The sequence below is a fragment of the Carassius carassius genome, chromosome 3 (assembly GCF_963082965.1).
Source record: "Carassius carassius chromosome 3, fCarCar2.1, whole genome shotgun sequence".
Taxonomy (NCBI): Eukaryota; Metazoa; Chordata; class Actinopteri; order Cypriniformes; family Cyprinidae; genus Carassius; species Carassius carassius.
In genome coordinates, this window is record NC_081757.1 from 43,105,285 (window position 1) to 43,126,917 (window position 21,633).

Consider the following 21,633-nt stretch of genomic DNA (forward strand, 5'->3'; position numbering starts at 1 on the left):
CTAATTTTGTTTTCAATTTGATAATTTGTTTTACGTTTATTAATATTGTGTATTTTTATTATCTTTATTAGTTTTAAATACATTTATATTTTTATATTTATTTATTACATTTACTTTTCATGTGTTTAATTTGAGTTAATTATAATAATCATGCTGCTAACTGCAAGGCTTAGATTAACTTACTTTTCCATATGTCTATGTAGTTTTTAGACATTTTTTATTTATTAGTTTTAGTTTATTTAGCTTAGGTTATTGTAGTACTTCAAGTTGATGTTTGTTTGTGTACTTTAGTCTTACTTAACTATAATAACTTGGTACAGTAGTAGGAAGGTTTTTGTTGTGTTTTTGGAATTTGTACTTATTTATATTAATTTTTTTTATATTTATTCATTTATTTTAATATATCTTAATATTCATTTTGATTTATTGGCTGTAGTTTTAATTTGAGTTTCTTTAAGCTCATGAGAAATGTTTCCATGGCACGTTTTTAGGGTTAGTCAGTGGAAGGAGACTCTCTGTCTCATGATAGTTTTCTGCTCGTGTAACACATTTGAATGCATTTGCGTGTGAGTGTTGTTTGTTTTCTTCATCCTGCTCACCGACTCTCATTTGGATCTTTGAATTTTAAGTAACTCCAGTTACAATGAGCCTGATCAAGCTGTATAAGCAGGATGTTTCTGTGGCTTTCTGTGTGAATATGTGCAAAGAGACACGTTTTGTGTGGAGAAGCTTGTGATTAAATTACACTTGTACCTTTATTTGCATTTCAAAACTTTTTTTAGCACTTTAAATCTACTTTGGATGTGGGAAATAGCAGCTTGTTTGTGTGACATCTCTCTCATGGACACACACACACACACACACACACACACACACACTCAGGGTTGTCATATTTGTCAAGTGATTGCAGTAGCATTTTTTCTTATGCAAAGAGAAACGACTGCTGTCACACTCACACAGTGTTTCCTTGTTCCTTCTCTGCTTCTATCTGTATCTCATTTGCTCGCTCGTATCTGGTGTCATTTTCCCTGGAAATCTTTTTCAGTTGTGGCGGTTAAATTAAGCTCAGATTATGTTAGGAGGCTGATGGCTGTGTTTTTGGTGACTTTATTAGCCACACAGATGCAGGATGGGTTACAAACACGCTGTCATGTTTTATTTCATCATGGAGCTGATCAATATTCGTCATATTTCTGGATATCAGGCTCTCTGGAATTTAGCTGGATGTTGCACGGATGCGTTTTCAAGATTTCCAATGAATTATATCATCTGTGCCCGGCTGTTCTTCATATTAAAGCATATATATATATTGTATGTTTGTTTTCAAATAGTTATTGTTTGCACAGATATGTGTGTCTGTGTTTTTTGGAGCAAATATGTAACTATCAAGCTTTTGTAGAGATGTGTATTTTTTAAGGTGTGTCATCATCCTCAGTAAATATGTGCGCTTGTGTGTATTTTGTGTTTGTATGTCTGTAGTACGTGTTTGTCATGTATTTCTTCAATAAATCATGAGGCAATTGAACAGAAGCGCCAGTTTGACTGCTCGGTTACTTTCACATGCTCAAACACACACACACACACACACACACACACACACACACACACACACACACACACACACACACACGTGCCCCTGTATTTAATAAGTCAACTTCAAACCAACCTCATGTTACTTCTGCAGATTTCATGCATTTATTATTCAGTCATATTCAAGGTAATTAAGTGTACAACTTTTTCTCAAGGAAATGCTAGACCAAAAAAGCACTCAAGTGATTTCATACAGTCACAAACTCATAAACACACACATATGTGGAACTAGAGAACATTAGGTGTTGGGTGAGACTTGTTTGATGTTATAATGTTGTGATAGTAAGATTTACAGCCAATCATGCACTCAAATCGAATGAATGAATTAATGACTCATACAGACCACCACCTGGTGGCAGTTTTAGTTTCTTCTTTACAGTATATTTTCATTTATTTAAAAATAAAATAAATAAAACATTAAAGGGATAGTTCACCCCCCCAAATTTTTTTTTATAAATAATACTATTTCTGTCATCATTCACTCACCCTCATGTCGTTTCAGAGGTGAATGAATTACTTTCTTTTGCTCAACATAAAAGAAGGTATTTTGAAGAATGTTGGTAACAAAGCTGGCTACCGCCGACTTTCATTGCATGGAGAGAAAAAAAAAATCTAAAAATATCTTCTATTTTCCATAGTTTATGTTAGGCAGTTGTAGCCTAAATGTTTGTATAACACATTTTATGTTGAATCAACTTTTTTTACTATTTGTAATGTCTACTTAATATTTTATCCTTTAACTCAATAATAGCTTTAAATATTCTTGTATGGGTGTTTTTTAAATGTAATACATTTAATTCATCTCCAAATCATGTAATTAATTAGATTAAAATGTGTGTGTGTGTGTGTGTGTTTGAGTGTTTGTTACTTAAAATTAAATAAATGTTAACTTAAATAAAATAAAATATATTATATTTAGCTTATATTATTTAAGCTAGTTCCCAGAGAAACATTTCTCATTTTAATTTAGTTAAACATGAAATACTAAAATAACAAACTAAAACTGAAATAAAAATAAATAAAAAAACAATATAAACATGATAAAAAACAAGCAAAACTTATACAAATGGCAAAAACACTAAGAATATTTATCATGAAAGTAGAAAATATAACAATAAAATCTAATTCAAAATAATTATTTCAAAATAAGTTACTGTAACACAAGGTCATTTTTTTATTTTAACTATTATTTTGAGAATAGAAGATAAATTAAACAATAAATAAACAGATGGAAAGATTAGAAATGAAAGCCAATAATATTTTTATTGTGTAAATGTGGAGATTCAGGAGTGAAACAACTGCACGTTTGTTTTGGAGACCCAGTTTAGCCACTTATCGGATGACACACACACACACACACACTAAAATCCCTCAACACAAAGCTGTGTGTATGAACACGTGTCTCACGCAAAGCTTCTGTCATAAGCATTCTTGCATGTGGTGTGATTGTGTGTATAGATGCTAAGCTGTTTGCCCTGTGGCACTCTCATTTTGATTTCCTATTCGAAGCTGTTCTGTGAGTATATACAGAACCATAATTGAATGAGACTATGGTCTACACTCCACACAAACACACAAGCTTTTCATAATCATAAGGATTACCTCCATTTCTGCACGCTCACTCTCTTCATGCTAATAGGACACAACGTGTGAGCATTAATCATCCTGACAGCCACATTCAACACAAACTCATATCCACATAGACCAAACCTGGTTTGGTTTTGTTTTGTTTTGCTTATGTGTGTGTGTGTTTGTGTGCAACTCACACTCTAAGCAGCAAGAGAGTAGCTCTCTGTTATTTGCGTTTAGTGAGCTCTGTCTGACAGATTGGCACCTTTTCAGTTCACTCTGAATGCGGTGGAGCAGAACAGCTTAAGAGACTGTGGACTGAGGCCTGTGGTGGTTTGCTGGTCTTAACTTGCCATAAGCTGGACTATGTTAGCAAAAAAAAAAAAGTTCTTCGTTGTACTGATTTTGCACTTGTAATGTACTGGGAATCTTAAAAGTATATTTAAAAATAAAACCGTACTTGCAGGTAATATAAATTAAATAAAAGTTGAGTCCTTGAACGCCCCTAAACTCGCACATGTCAGTGTTTACGAATAGATTAAATGAAACGGGACAAATTTAATCTTGACAAACTATGCATCATTATAAAGATCTAAGCCTCAGGCATCAACGACATATCGCTGTTTTTCAATGGAAGGCTTATAAAGACTGTATTTGCTACATTTGTGTAAGCAGTACATATAAAAACATGAACAATGGAAACGCTGTACATACCAGATTCGTCGTAATAACGAGTCATAAACACATCCACAGCTGTAAATCCTGGTTTAGTTAGTAAGGGAAGGGTCAACTGAACGACATCTCATGGAGCATGTTTAGTCCAATGAAGCAATAACGTTGTAATATGGATCATAATTCCTTTGTTTACGTTTCAGTTCTTCAGCGACAAAACTGTTTGTGTCCTTTATTAAATAACTCACGGTCAGAAACGGCGTCTTGGTAGTAAAAAAACGGAATGGTTTTGCAGCGTACAGTGTCACAAACAGAATGAGACAATCCACGGGAAAAAAAAATGAATGAAAGATAGGCGAAAGATAGTATATTTAAATTCTGGTGCTCTCTCGTGATGGCTCGTGATGCGCTCTGACGCACCTGTCAGCTGATGGAGGCAGAACTTATAGCGATCACCTTTTTCTTTGTTTCTTTTATTTTTCAACAGTTTTTATTAGGGCTGGGACAGCGTGTCGAGGTCATCGATGACGTCGACGCAAAAAATACGTCGATGCAAAATATTCGCATCGATTCGTTGACCTGTTTTTATTTCTCTAAAAAACGTTTGCAAAATGTTTACCTTATGTGCGCTGAATATACGCGACGGCTGGATCAACATTCTATCCAACGTTATATAACCAATCCAGGGGTTTTTCTGCATTAATCTTTTTTTTTGGCGGCTGTCAAAGCCTTATTTGATCGGTGAGTGACAGGGCGCATACGAGAGAGAGCCCCGGCTGTGCGCGCACTCACAGTCTTTAAAACAACACGAGCGCTTCTTGCTCTCTCTCTCTCCCTTGTGCATATTAATCAAAATCATTAAACATGATAGAAAAAGGGCGAAACACCAAAGTTTCACGTGCGCTCACGCACTCACAGTCTTCAAACTACACGAGCGCTCTCTCTCTCTCTCTCTCTCTCTCTCTCTCTCTCTCTCTCTCCCCCTCTCTCTCTCTCTCTCTCTCTCTCTCTCTCTCCCTCGTGCATATTAACCAAAATCTTTAGACACGATAGAAAAAGGGCGGAACGCCAACGTTTCACGTGGAGCAATCAGAGATTTTTTTTTCTCCATGACAGGCTGCTGGCTCCCACTGTTTTTTTTTTTTTTGGAAAAGTACTATCTGTATTAGCTTAAAGCCCTCAAGTTTACATTGGTTACTGTATTCTTTTAATTGCTCTAAACAAGTATTTTGGGTGACCTTTTTTAATGAATGCTAGACATCAAGTTGTTGTTATTTTCATCTGAAAGAAGAACTTTTTTATTGAATGCTAGGCCCTATGTGTTCAGTAAGCTTGTTTCAGTAAGCTATGTGTTTCCAAGGCTTCAAGGTTTTATTGAATGCTATCTCTATACAAGTGCAAAGTAATGCATTCTTAGTCAGTCTTTTATTTTGTAATTTTAAGAGCAATAAACATATATTGCAATGTTAAGGAATTCATGTTTTTTTTCATTCAGATATGTAAATCAACATGTATAAATTGTTAGTAGTCAATTAATGGGGAGATAATCGAAATCGAATCGGTCTGAAAAAATTAAGTTAGATTACGTTAGATTAATCGATGCATCGAAAAAATAATCGCTAGATTAATCGTTTAAAAAATAATCGTTTATCCCAGCCCTAGTTTTTATATATGTGAGAGTGTGTTTTATGTTGAATGTGAATGTATCTGCATGATTACCATCTGTTTGAGTGCAAATCAGCCCAAATCAGCTCGCTATTCCTGTATGATCACGGCTATCAAAGTGAATGTGTCTATATGAATAGAGAGAGTGGATTATTTACTTTATGGCGAATTTGTGTTATTACCATCTGTATAAAGTTAAAATCTTTTTTTTTTTATTATTCTTATCTTTCTTACTCAAATTATTCTTATTGTACTTTTCTAGTGCTCAAATAAATAACTTATATGATGTCTAAGTTTCTGTCTATTGTTTTATAATTGAAAAAGCTATGCAGTGGTATGTTTAATGACTAAATAGTTTGTAGAAGCCTTCAATACAATTGGTAAATATTTTATTTTTTTATATTTGGGGGGGGGGGGGGGGGGTAGACAGTCTCATAAAAATATTTGCAGGAGTCTCATTTTTCATGATATCTTATTAGGATTTGAAATAGAAACTCATGAGACATGTGACTTTCAACCTATTACTTTTTTAGATTGCTCCAGGACTGATTTCATGTATTTTTATATCAAATAAAAAATATTTAAGTGTGGTAAAAAAAAGGCACTTCAGTGTCTATAACTTTTAATATTTTTGAGCATTATCAAATCTGGTTGATAAAAAGTAAAGCCCAAAGAGTCTTCTTTCCAAAGACACCAAAATTATGTTTGTAACACACTGAAGTAGGAAACTGTCAGCTGTGAGTCCCATAATGGGGTGTCAGGTTAACAAGTTAAAGAGATTCACTTTCATGACTGTTTCTGAACACTTTTAAAGAGTTATGATGATTTGTTTGATGGGTTTTAAAGAACGTTTTAAATAATTGTTTTAACAATCTTTAATCATGCTTTAAAAAATTCAAATTAATGTTAGTTAATCTTAGTTAGCGTATTTCTCACTGTTCAAACTTCGTCTGACCAGCAAAGATTCAACAAGTAATAATATACCAAAACTGCTTCACAGCAACATTCCATAAACCTTGGGTTTCTATAAACATTACATCATATTTCACATTTCCATAAACATTCCATACATATAAAATGTACTTAGGTCCTACTAAAGTCAAAAACATCCTAAAGATTCAGCTAATTGCATTTAATATCAATTTAAACTACTTTTTTTTTTCAAAATACATTTTAATTTAATTATAAATTATATGCAATTAAGTGTCTGAAATCATTACACTTAGCATGTTATTTTTAAGTACTAATTAATACGGTATTAAGTGCTCTTTTTAAAAATGTGTCAAAGTACTTCTTTTTCACTTGATAGAGAAACACACACTGACAAAATGTACTGGAAGTCATTACATTATCTGCAAAATCCATAAATGTAAATGTAGACGAAGCAGAACAGAAGCTGCAGCATTTAATACTCATTTAACACTGTTTGGAAATGAACATTTCCTCTTGTAATATATCACCCAAACATGTGACCCTCCGATAATCAGTGTGTTCCTTAAGCACACACACACACACACACACACACACACACACACACACACACACACACACACACACACACACACACACACACACACACACACACACACACACACACACACACAAAGCCATAAGACACTTTCCAGAATAATGCAGACAGGGTCGCATGTGCTCTAGCAAACAGAAAGCCTTTATGAGAAAGAACAATAGGTGCATATAGTGAAGAGAAGATTATGAATTTATCAGCTTTCCAACACTTTCCACAGAGAGAGGGAGGATGGAGAGAGATAGGGAGAGCGAGGAACTGTGCGGAGGGGTTGTGGAGACTTGATCTGCTCCCTCAACACAGCCTTGTTGCTTTTGGTTGGAATTCAGTATGGCATCTAACAAAAGTGACCTGTGTTCTAGCAGTTCGCAGGTGAGCCGTTTGTAACGCTGCTGTTGCTCCTCAAGCCTGTTGTTCTTATTATACTTACACAATTTGAACAGCTGTAACTTTTTATCCCTGTGGTGTAAACCAACCACACTTTGCCTGCATTAAGGGTCTGTGGCTAATTGCATTTGGTGTAATTATGAAATGGATGGGATGTATGGTTGCCTAGCAACTAGCAGTTAGATGTGCAGCATTTAGAATGTCAGGTCCTTTTCCTCATTGAGTTTTAGGGTTTCATGGTGAATGCATTTGCTTCATGGAAACAAGTAATTAAATGTACTCTATTTATTTTATTTTATTTTTTTTTCAGTTGAACTGTTCTGCTCCTTAACTCCTGTAGATCATCTCTTGCTTTATAAGTTAAATGGTTTTTATAATATTGGGAAGTTTAAATGCATTTGTTTTATTGGATGTAAAAATGTAATCCCACAGGCCCCATCCATTCTCTTTATTGTATTAGTTTTATTTATTTATTTATTTTCTTTTATACATTTTTTGATGAAAACCGTAAATCTGGAAATAAGTTAGAATGTTTTCTTTATTCTTTATACATTTTGATTTTAGTTGATACATTATTAAAATTACTCAAAATATAAGGACATACACTAGTATCAATCATTTTACAATGATCTTGTTTATTAAGGAACAACTTATAATTAAAAAAGGATATTTTCAGCTGTATTTTTATAGTATGCTGTATTTTTAATATTTTTATTACTGATTTTTTTATGATTTATACACTATTGTGGTGTTTATGTGTATGTTTACTTGATGCTATTTTTATATTTTAAATTTTCATTTTAGTTTATATTCCTAAAAAAATATATTTTTTATAATTTTAGTTTTATTTAGAAATAACAACACCTGTACTGTAGTTTCACAGCCTTGAGAACAAGACTTCTAATGTTTAAAATCCCAATTGACCTGTTGATAAACGAGGCTCTGAAGACTTACGTTGGAGCCACAGGCAAAGCAAAGAGCCATTAGGAGTCTTCAGTAATAAACAAGCATACATCGACACAAAGCCCCCGAACACTTTTACATTCCAGACCGAAGAGGACATCACTTACTGCATTCCAAACAACAGCAGAGAGAGGTTTGGACGTCTGGAGCAGAAATGCATGCCATCACTCATTCATGAAATATTCACATTGGCAACTGTACTGCTGAATGCAGTTCACTGTTTTTGGTATTGTTGGTTAATTAAGTGTTGTTCACTGACTGGATATTTTAATAACGTGTTGAAATTTAAAGAATGGAAGTGTGTTTGAAGATCACTCAAGATCTTCCTCGAGATATTCACTACAAAAGCTTTCTTGTGTGGAGAAACCACAGGTGTGCATCTCCACCGCCCCTCCCAGAGTTCCTTTCAGCGGCAATTTGCTTAGTTCTGCCATCTCGTTCCCAGTGAAACCGGAGAGAGTTGAGCTCTCTTTTGTTTGTTTCACTAGATAATGCTTCATTTCCATGGTGAGTCATTCGGGTTTGGGAGTTTTAAGCCCCTGAAATACATCAGTCATCATGCTGAATGTGAAGGCGGATGTGGAAGCAGCTTCACTCCGTCATCCCAGATCTAAAACCTCCTCTGCATTTTGATGACAGAATACGAAGTACTTCTTCACAACATGCTAATGAAGTAAAGTCTTACATTTCTACCTAATAAGATGCTTCAATTCTTTTCTTTGGTGTAACTTAGTTTAGTTTATTCCCATAATAGTAACTAATTTCTCTGATTTAAATGAAACACTCTATTTGAATTGAACTAATTTTTAAGAAATTAATACTTTTATTCAAGCATGCTTAAAAATTGATCGAAAGTGATAATAAATACATTTATAATGATTTTGGTTTTGGTTTAAAATGCATGCTGTTCTTTTCAGCTATCTATTCATCAAATAATCCTGAAAAATCAAATGTGTCATGGTTTCCACAAAAATATTCTGCAGCACAACTGTTTTCAACATTGATAATAATCAGAAATTTTTCTTGAGCAACAAATCAGCATATTAGAATGATTTCTGAAGATCATGCTACACTGAAGACTGGAGTAATGATGCTGGTCACAGCAATCAGTAAAATTCTATTTTAAAATTTAAATCATATTTAACAACATTGCAACTCCAAACAAATGAAGAGTAATGTAGTTATTATTCATAATAGTAACTCTATATTTTTGGAGACAAAAATTACCATGGTGAATGTGCTGTGAGGTATAACTAGGCATTGTTAGGAAGAGTCATTTGGTCATTTCTCAGTGTTGCGTGACCATGACTAGTTGCTGTATATTTGATTACTCAATGCTTGTATTCGATTATACATCCCTGGCGATGGAGAGCAGATCCAGATGTTTCAGTTCGGCAGTGTTGTCAAAGTCATCGGTCATGCTGCTTCAGCCTCATAATCCAGCAGGAAACACCTCATGCTGTGGCACGATCACATGACACCACGGGAATGTTCGGCCAGAAATTAAAATTACTCCAAACCCGTATGATGTTTTTTGGCGTTTCTTGCTTGGAACACTAAACCGCTCAAGCGTGCATGTGGTGAAATTTCAGCAAAATGATATGATGTTGCTTGAAAAAATTAAACATACAAAAGAAAACATTCAGTTTGATCCAAAACAGATAAAAGTGATTCTTGCAGTGTTTTATAACATTGGTTGTTGTACACATTATGGCAGTTTGGAAAATGGTTGAATTGGGCAATGCTCTATTGCGTTTGGAAATAATTTACCACCTCAAATAAACCTAAATGAGAGTGTTAACAAAAGCAAACATGAGGATAAAACACATTTGCTGAAGCAACCGTGCCATTTTAGCTTGATTCTACAAGTCTTATTTTATCATGACTTTGTTTCTCGGGACTTCAGTTTTCACTTGGCATCTCAAAGGCATTGCTGCACTGGGCGCGCCACCGTGCATGTTTACCATATTAGAAAAACCATACACATGGAGCTAATTGTGCGATTCAGACATGACATTGTATTAGTTTAAATATCAAGCACTATGGTAAAAGTATTTTAGCTCATTACAGAGTATTGTGCAAGGAATTGTGAATTTATTGATAATCTGCCCCTATAATAATAACTCGTGTGAAAATGAATAAAAGTTGTTTTCTTGCCACCAGTGCTCATTTCAGCAGAAAACTGCAGTGAACTTTATGTATAGGTATGTTTTTGGGGTTGTGTTGATGAGAGCTTATAGTCACCACATGTATTAATCTCTTCCTTTAACCCTCTGCAGTCGATCCCCGCATATACGTGTGTTGAGGCATCTACTCCTAATAACCCCCGAAAAGAACTTAAAGGAAAGCACTTCCATTTTCCTGAGGGAAGAAGGGAATACAAGGTGGTTAAAAATCCTTGCAACTAAGTGATTGAAAATAGGTGACCCACAACTGACACGCAGTCTAAAACACCCAAGTGAACTAGTATTTCACAGGCTCTGTGGAGTTATTTTTATTTTGTCTCTGGATGGCGTGCATTTTTCTTTTCATCTGTAAATCTACTGGGAAACTACTGCCGTGTTTTTGTGCCTGGATTTTTGTTCTCCTTTCATTTGTCTTTTTTTATTATTATTATTTTTCTTTTTTTAAATCAGGAGGGAAATGTCTTGTGCCTACAGTCAACCCCCACCAGCCCTATTTCTATCCTCAAGCCTTCATCTTTCGCTCTCTCTGGGGATTCGCGCTCTCTCATCTCCACAGGAAACACAGAGCGATTTATATTTATCTGTCTTTGTTTTCTAAATGGGTCAGATTGGCTTGTCAGTGGCGCTGTGATTTTAAACAGCAGCCGTTAAATCAGCTCGAGAGAAAAGAGATGCATGTACGCATGAAATCATTTTTAATTTGCGTGTTGGAATAATTTCTGCTCTTCATTATGTAAGGAAATACAGGGGCTTTGAGATGTAATTGGTATTAATTCATGTCTTTGTAACAGCAGGGATGCGAAGAAGGGTAAAAATACCAGCGGCATGATCAGTCAGAACAAACAGGGAAAAGATGTTTTTCATAAATCCCACATCAACCATGCGATTTAAATCTTAATTTTTATCTCCTGTCCACCTACTGAGGGTTACATCAGGTTACTTACATTGTTTGTGTGTGTGTGTGTTATTTTATGCAGACTTTCTGTATGCGTACAGATTTTTGTTGTTGTGTTCAAACAGATAAAACATGATAAAACACACTTTAAATGAAACAAAATGAAATGTTGATGTTGATCCCATGGATAATTGCAAAACTCTGGCCTAAGTTATTATTAATAAAAAAAATAAAAAATTCAAGTTTAAAATTTACAAGCAACATTTTTCAAGTTTGGTGAAAGACTAAAATAACTAAAAGCAGATAAACTGAAACTAAAGCCTATAAAAATTAAAACACACACATAAACTAGAACTAATTTATACCTACTGTACATGACCTACCAAAAAAAAAAAAAAAAAAAAAAAAATATATATATATATATATATATATATATATATATATATATATATATATATATTTATAAAAATAGTCTAAGTGGTACTAAAATCACTGAAAATATAAAAACTATTATAATATCTCAGTGATTCTCAGATAACACTGCATAGCACTTGCTATGAAAAGAATGACCTAAGAATCGCACCTGCCTTAACGATTTTTTTTTTCATGTGGCAATTTGTATATCCATCAAAGTAAACAAGAGCTGCTTTCACAGCACCAGCAGCATCAAACAGACCTGAACAGATTCCCAGGAGTGAGTGACCGTTGACATCAGGATGTGGGTGTGGCCTGTGACGCCACACACTTCAGAACAGTTTGACTTCATGCAAATCTGGAGTGAAGGCCGTTGAGCTCATGATTAATCACCAGTGAGATACCATAGGAGAGTCTCTGAAGACTGTACCAGTGAACAATTTTTGGATTTTATAAACTGTATCATGTGTTTCTGACCACATGCAGAGGCAGCAGTAAGAAATTATGCATATAGATCATGTGGTAGATGACCGCAATGGTATAACGGATACTGATTCTCATTTATCTGTGAAATTATGCACTAATGCAGTTTCTTTAGAATCTTACTAATATTTATACCTGTGACCAAGGCAACTAGATTTAGCATTCAACAAGCAGAACAATGGTTGACATACGATAATAAAATTGTGCACAGTGTGATCTCGCATCACATTTGTTTAACTCATCGTATGTAAATGTATGTGTATATATATGTATGTGTTTGTTATGTGCAGTATTTCAGCTTTATTAATTTTAGTACTTCAGCATAAAAAGTTTTTTTGTTTTATTTTTCATCTAATATTTTTCATATTCACATTTTAATTTACAGTATGTCTGTGTCGTTTATATATATATATATATAAATGCATCCATTTAGCTATAATCAGGGGCCAAGCACCGAAGGTGCAAGGAACCTATTGTATCCGTTAGCGTAATTTTTTTCTTCCGCAGTAAGTCTATAGCAGCCCATAGAACCGATTGCGGGAAAGTTGTATAATTTGGCACTCTGATAGAGGACAGTCCAAACATTAACTAGCAAATTTGAAGTCTCTAACTCCAACTCTCTAACGCCACTACTTGTCCAAAGTTTCAATATTTTTATGCTAATAACTTTTGAACTGTAAGCTAGAAAATGATCATTCTTTTTTCTCAAAGCATAATTAACCATTCATTTACCTTCAATTATGAAATTTCCAAAAATGCTAATAACTTTTGATTGCATTAGGCTATTGTAATGAAACTGATCTCAAAATATTCCTTGGGTTGTGCCGACAATAGACATACCAATTTTTAGTAGGAAATCTGAACTCTTTTGATTAATGTTGAAAACCTACTTTTTTGAACTCCTCCTAGACCGTTAGTCTGATTTTCACCAAATTTGACGTGGATCATCTTCAGACCATGCTGGCCAAAAGTTATGGATTTCGTGTCGATATACGAGACGGTTCTCATTTAGCGCATCAACGAATTTGCTGGAAGGGTGCTAAAATGCATTTGAGGCTGTATCTCTGCAAAGCTTTGACATATTTGCACCAAACTTTGTAAGTGTCATCGTCACCTCACACTGACCATGCCACATAAATTTGGTAACAGCGCCACCTATAGGTCAAGAGTAATAAACCATTCATTAACCATGAATAATTACACTTATTACAAGGTTTAGTTTTTTTGCTATATTTTATTGTTCATAAAACCTACTTTTTCGAACTCGTCCTAGACGGTTAGTCCAATTTTCACGAATATTGGCTCAGATCATCTTTAGACCATGCAGGCAAAAAGTTATGGAATTCAAGTTGATTCGTCCAACCGTTGTCGAATGACACATGAACAAATTTGACGAAAAGCATGCAAAAATGCATTTGAGGCTATTTCTTGGCAACGGTTTAGCATATTGAGACTAAATTTGGTGTGTGTTATAATAACCATGACCTGAGACTACCTGCAGTGTTTAGACGCAGCGCCACCTAGTGGTCAGGAGATATGAAAAATGCATATTTTGGCTTATAACTTCTGAATGCTTTGGCCAAAAATCACACAACTGGTCTCTTTAGATTCAGTGAGTCATGTTGAGTCAAATGATGTACAATTTTCCCTTGTCAGCCATTTAAGGCGTCGGCCATTTTGAATTATGTTTTAAAATGCTGTATTTTTTGAACGCAGCATTATATCATTATGGAAATGATTACAAAAATCTTCGGCTCCACGCCCTGAAGGTACTCAAATTCTTTGGTGGCAGCGCCACCTTGTGGTCAAGAGTTATAATAAAATATCACAAAAATGCTAATAACATTTGAATAAATTAGACTATTGAAATGAAAATGGCCTCCCTATATTCTTTGGGTCATGCCGAGAGCATCGATACCAATTATGCGAAAATTGGCCATACTTCCTGTCCGCCATTTTGATTAATGTTGAAAACCTACTTTTTCGAACTCCTCCTAGACCGTTAGTCCGATTTTCACCAAATTTGACCTGGATCATCTTCAGACCATGCTGGCAAAAAGTTATGGATTTCGGGTCGATATACAAAACGGTTCTCATTTAGCGCATCAACGAATTTGCTGGAAGGGTGCTAAAATGCATTTGAGGCTGTATCTCTGCAAAGCTTTGACATATTTGCACCAAACTTTGTATGTGTCATCATCACCTCACACTGACCATGCCACATAAATTTGGTAACAGCGCCACCTGTTGGTCAAGAGTAATAAATCATTCATTAACCATGAATAATTACACTTATAAAAATGCTAATAACTTTAATGCATTAGCATATTGCAATGAAACTGGTCTCAAAATTTTCCCTGGCTTATGCCGACAACATAGATAATAAATATGCCAGAATAAGCCGAACTTCCTGTCCGCCATTTTGATTTATGTTGAAAACCTACTTTTTTGAACTCCTCATCAACCGTTAGTCTGATTTTCACCAAAATTGAATCAGATGATCTTTAGACTGTGCTGACAAAATGTTATCGATTTTGTATCGAAACACAAAACCGTTTTCGCGTACCACCGCAACGAAATTGAGGCATCATGCCAGGCTGTATCTCTGCAATGCTTTAGCATATTGACTCTTAACTTTTTGTCTGTTATTGTCATCTCACACAGAACACACCAAAATTATTTGATTACAGATTTTGACCTGTTGGTCAAAAGTGATAGACCTTTTAATCTCATTACTGCTGGTTGTATTTATGATTTTTCAGCCATTTCAATTACAATAATCCTAAAATTGCTGTTACCGCTCATTAATGCATTTGGTGTAATGCTCCATGCCATGCTTAGCTCCTACATTTGCCGTTGGAGTGCTTGGCCCCTTAATTGCTGCTTGCAGCTATATTTTTATTTTAGTTTTATTAATTCCAGAACTTCAACTTTCATTGAATATGTCTGTCTTCAGAGTCATATTTGCGAATCAGACTACACTGGTCTCACTGCATGTTTGTGTGTAGCCTGCAAACACGGCACAATGGACAGACGTGTCTGTGCATTATTTATTGTCATTCTCAGTCATAACAATCATTTGTGTGTGTGTGTGTGTCTGAAGACTGAATGTAATGAGAGCTCTTACTGCATAACGCTTTTATGCGCAAGTGTCTAAGCTTTAGTGGCTTTTGCAGTTAGCCGATATGCTTCATTGTGGCACAATTAGTGTTTAAAGCTTAATTTGGCTCACTTATGGCACTTCCGTTGTAAGTCTGCATGTGAAGAATGAAGCTTTCTTTCTCACTTTCTTTTTTGTCCGGCACCTTGTGGAAAAGGGAAAAAAACATATTTTCCTGTTGTTTGTTTGACCTCAATTAAACCCTCTGTTTTGTCAAGAGCTCACAACAGCCTCAGAGCATTGAATGACTGTGTGTGTGAGAGAGAGAGCTGACAGCATTCCTGCAGTAATATGGTGGCAAAAGGATTTGCAAAGGGCAGAGAGAGAGAGGGAGAGGAAGAGAGAGGGAGAGAGAGAGAGGATGTGAGGGCAACTACACAGGATGAAAGAAAGGGAAATAGTGCTTGGCTGATATGAGCCCTGAGCGTTCAGTGTTGCAGTGATGCTCTGAGACACACATATGAGATTATTACTGCGTGTGCCAAACATTGCTATTGGGTGAAGCTCATGAAACCAGGAAAATTGATAATGTTTCTCTCCAAAACCACAAATATACACTCGTTTTAAAGGTTTAGGGTTGATAACATTTTTTTGAAAGAAGTCTCTTCTGCTCACCAGAGCTGCATTTATTTAAAAAAAAAAATACTGTTAAAACTTATTTTATTGCAATTTTAAAATAACTGTTTTCTATGTAAACTTCTGTTAAAATGTAATTTATTCCTGTTATCAAAGCTGAATTTTACTCTAGTTTTCAGTGTCACATATTTTTATTTTTATTTTTTGTATTGCCAAATTTATGTTTAATGTTACACTTTTAATGGGTTTCATTTAAGAAATTTAAAAATATTTAAAAAATAAAATATAATAAACATTTTAATTCAGTGTGATATTTGCCATTTCTTTTGTAATTATTTTTGAAATTTACTAGCAATTTTTAAGTGAAAATTAATTCTACGCATTAAAAAAACAATCTACAAATTTTGCACCATTGAGATTTCAGAGTGGGTGTGGTCAATCTGTTGTCCCACCCAAGAAGACCCTAGCAATACCCTGGTAACACCCTGACCGCCATCGGCGAGCAGCTCTCACATCATCTTCAGAGAGTCTAGTTCTGCTTGATGGATCTACAGGCTGATGTTCACTTACACATGCACTCGGCTCGTTTATGTGGAATCATATTTAAGAGTTAGGAATCTATGTTTAACACATAAATCCTCCTCCAGTGATGCGATCCTTTCAGCAGGTTACACAGCATTTCATCAGACACAAACTGCTCCTTTTACTAAACACATCATCAAGTATAGCATCTGAATCTCACAGCAGCATAAACACGATCCACATGCTCATTTAGATTTAACATAATAACAGTCGTAATACAAATTACATTTCTAAATTAACTTCGATTTAATGAAATTCATGATCATTACAGTGAAGATCTGTATCGTCTATGTAAGGCCAAGCACACACAAGACTGAAATGGTGTCTGATTTAAAAAAGCTTGTTTAACAGTTTGGAATAATTAAGATATTTATGAAATGCATTTAAAAGAAGTCTCTTCTGCTCACCAAGGCTGCATTTATTACTGCTTCAGTAAAATAATCAGTTGAAAGAAAAGCAAGCAACAGTAATTAGTGTCTGGCTGCTCTGCTTAACATAAACTGTTTTAATAACAATCCACAAAAGACAAGAAAATCTTTTTTTAAACTTTGAAAAAGTCAGAGTATTTTGTAATATAATAAAACTTTCCTGGACAATACAGCTCTGAAAGCCAAATAATCTTCTCAGCCACATTTGGGAAAGATTGTACAAAAACAAGTATAGATAAATATCATTTAAAAAATAAACAGCAGCAATCATGAACATTAGAATAGAATAGAATAGAATAGAATAGAATAGAATATGGTTGTGCCAGTAGGTGGTGGCAAATTAAAGTTTCGAACCTTAAGTCATTGAACCATTCATTCAACTGATTCGTTCAGAAACAACGATTCCTTCAGGAAGAAACATGTGGCTGTCTTCATAAATGAGTCGTTGAATCATTCATTCAGTCAGTTTGTTCAAAAACAATGAATTATTCAGGAATATGTGGCTGTCTTCATAAATGAGTCATTGAATCATTGATTCAGTTGATTTGAATTATTCAGGAGAATAACACTGTTCATTGGTTCTGATGTGGCTTTATCCGGAGATATTCATTTGACGGACCAAAATCACACTTAATAAATGGCAATACTCTGTCAAAGATGTAAGTTACTCAATATTACCTTTGTGTTTAACAGACTGTTGAATGAAAGCAATATCGCATGATCATTGTAATTGTGATTGCTTCTCAGAAACAAATCTTAGTTACTGATACTAACATGATGTTTTTGAAGTTGAAGATCCTTGCTTATTTATGTACTTGTTCAGCCCAATCATATTCTGTTACAGATTCTTGTGTCTGAGATATTGGGCCCTGTTTTAACGATCTAAACGCAAAGTTTAAAGCGCACAGCGCAGGTGCACTCAGGGCGTGTCCAAATCCACTTTTGCTATTTTAACTACGGAAATAAGGTCCATGCGCCAGGGCGGATTTTTGGAATGGGTTGTCCCTGTTCTCTTAATAAGTAATGGGCGTAACGTAACGTTCAATACACCAATCAGAGTGTCAGCTCCCATTCCCTTTAAGAGCGAGATGCACTCGCACCATGGCGGATCGCTATTTACATGGCGGAAAAGCTGAACGCTTCTCAAGCGAAGAAATCGATATGACTTGCGTGAAGTAAAAGCACTCGAGCAGATCATCTACGGGACAAGCAGGAATACACCAAAGCTTCCCGAGGTGAAGAAGGCGTGGGATGAAGTAGCATTTAATTCATCATTATAAGTAGTAATAGGCTGAATTGCAAATAGATAGCCTAATTCTTATACAAGCAATGACTATCCATCGTTACATTTTTATATTTATGTAGCCTACACAATAATGTTCTTTTACACTGTAATCCTTTTGTTTTTAATATTTGGCATGTTTGTGTGATGTGCATCCCTGTGTGTAATAAGCAAAGTCAACGCACACCGTGGACCCGCCCCAGAGGTGCATTTTCTACCAACGCGCTATTTAACAAAACAATATTGCGCTATTTACTTTAGACTTTAGACCAGGTTTGAGTTGGTCTATGGCACTGTCTATTTACAGCTCCTTAAAATAGCAATGAACCTGAACACACCTCTTTTTTAGACCAGCACGCCCATGGGTGCAAATGCATTTGCTAATTAAACAACGTGGCGCTGAACGGGATAAAGCAAACGGTGCTGGACTGAAACTAGCAAACACACTTTTGCTGCGACTTGCACCGCATTGTGCCGGGTGTATGATAGAGCCCATTGCTTTATAACATTATCCATTTTTTTTTTTATGTAAGAGAGGGTGTGTCATTTGTGACTTGAATGTGTGAGACTTCCGATGTCATTCACTTCCAGTTATTATAGCTCTACAAAAACTGTCCATATGCTGCTTTATATTGCAAGCTGCTATCATAACCCTAAACTTCTCATAACAATGAGAGTGTACAAAGGAGAAGGGTGTGTGTGTGTGTGTGTGTGTGTGTGTGTGTGTGTGTGTGTGAAGGATTTATGTTGTGATGTCAGATTAAGCTCTTGATGTGTTCTTTTCTAAAGGTAAAAAGGTAAGAGCTTCATTGTCTTTGTCTGTCAGTCATGAATCACGAGACAATACAGAGAGACTCTTCAGACAGTGTTATCAGACCACTGAAGACCATCTGTCAACACACACACACACACGCACACACACACACACACACACACACACACACACACACACACACACACACACACACACACACACACACACACACACACACACACACACACTAGCTCAGCATGGCTAATCCGTCACCCTGATGTTTCTGACCTGTGTGTTTAGGCAGATTTTCTCTCTTTTGTGAGATTATGCTGGCCAGGCCCCATGGAATGTGTGTGTGTGTGTGTGTGTGTGTGTTTGAGCCCCCTGGCTTATGTTTTGATGTTAATGATGACTTTTAAATGTCAGAGCTGGCCAGGTGTCAGGGTGAGGAAGAGAAGAGAGAAGCTTTGGTTTATAATGACCCTACAGACATAAAACACACACATACACATATTTACATAAAAAAAACATGACTATAAAATAAAAATAAACAATAAATAAGCAATGAAATTAATTAAATGTATATAATTAATATATAACTTTGCAAAATATTTCCATTTCAAATAAATGTTTTATTTATTTATTTATTTTTTTTTACTTATCATTCGTTTCTGCATCTTGGTTTAGACTCAGAGTTTGACTTATTTCCACAGTTCTTTCTTATCACATAATTATTACTGCCATATGAGTTTGGCATATTACATGCTCTTGAGTGTTGCAGTGAAGACAAATGTTGATATTTTGTATAAGTTTAGTAGTCTATTTACAATCATTTTTTTCTAAAAGGGAGAGAGAGAGAGAGAGAGAGAGATCTTAATTATGGAAATCTATTTAATTGATATGTAATTAAATGGTTTTAATTTTTATTTATATTATTTTAATGTATGCATATATACAATTTAACTTTTTTTTTCTTTAAATAATTAATCACATACTGTTGTAATATTTAATTTCATTTAAAGAGGCTCTGAAATCCTTCATAATTACTTTTTATTGAACACCGTGTAATATGGTCACAGATACAAACATTAGCCGCATCTCCACGGTCGGGCCAGTGCGAGCTAGGGCTTAAAGCGGGCCAGCCGGGGCTCATAGCCTCGGGCCAGTAGCACCAAGGCCAGAATAGCGCAGGGTTTCCACAGTCAGGGCCTGAAGCTCTGCTGTGCGTCACAAAAACACGCCCTTTACACGCCTCTCAGAACATGTCATGCAACCTCACCATTTCACCAACAAAGAGAAGTTATCAGAAAACTAAGAAATAAATCACTGGAACATGTGCGATCACACACGAACATGACAAAAGCGGCCGTTTGTTTGCATGCTTTGTTAAATATTCAAATTCAAAAGCATCGATGTTTTACTATAGAATAAGTGATACATTGATCATAATGAATTCATTTATCAGGACTCAAAATTAATCACACAGAAATAAATGTTTTTCTATTTTATTTATTTATTTTTAACGGTTATGAAAATAGCAAGCTTATTCAGTCGAGTCTGTTTCTGTTTATTTGTAGCCGCAGTGGCCTATACGTCACATTTAGAATGAATGATAATCTCTCTATTTTTATAAAAGCTCCCGAACAAAAAACATTATTATATTTTGATGACATATGCTACGTGGAGCTAAACTCTCGAGATGTGACCACAGATAAATAATGTTACTAAATAAATACATAATTGTGATAGAGAATAAGAAGCTCACGTCTGATTTCTTCAAGCGGTCATATTTACCATGTTTACTATGGTAACGTTAATGTTTAGCATGCATAGTCTTTTACATCGCTTATAAATATTTCTGCCTTGCATGGTGATCATAATCCACATCGGATCAAGTTATTTCAAACACACGCTGCTGACTAAGAGTGATTTTTGAACTTTTTTTTACAAAGTCTTTAATACTGGTGTTAAAGCTGTTATCTTTCTGAAATGATCCCCGGCGCTGACGCTCTCCAGAAACTCTGCCTTTGTTCATAACCCCTCCTCGCTTTGGCCCAAGGTTTTAGTTGGGCCAAAAAACCCTGGCCGTTGGCCCCGAGGAAGCCCCGACGAGGCACGATCAAGCCCCGGAAATTGCTCACACATAAAACTGAATTCTCTCTTACACATATTCATGTACTTCTTCCAGTCTATTCTGATTCTTGTTGGTGAACTGTAAATACACAGACGTACACACACTTTTATTTGAAGGTAAATGGGAATATCAGACATGCCTGTGGGATCCATCGAAGGCCCTGAGACTTTAAATCAAAATGTTGCTGTCTGTGCCAGGAGACTCTCAGCACGTCCATCATCACAGCGAACCTCCAGATCCACACAGAAATACTCCAGTGACCACAGAATCAAGGTTTTACTGTCCCCTAAGCTGAACCCATGGGCTTGAGCTGAACACAAGCTGAGCTTTAGTCCATCAGCCGGGACTAAACACTCTGATCTGGACAG

General features: G+C 35.4%; 1 protein-coding gene across 10 annotated transcripts in view; it reads left to right on the forward strand.

The window, feature by feature from the left end:
• The window catches only part of LOC132127567 (adhesion G protein-coupled receptor L3-like), a 267,112-nt gene that overhangs the window by 88,010 nt on the left and 157,469 nt on the right, over nt 1-21,633 (forward strand). The window lies entirely within an intron of this gene.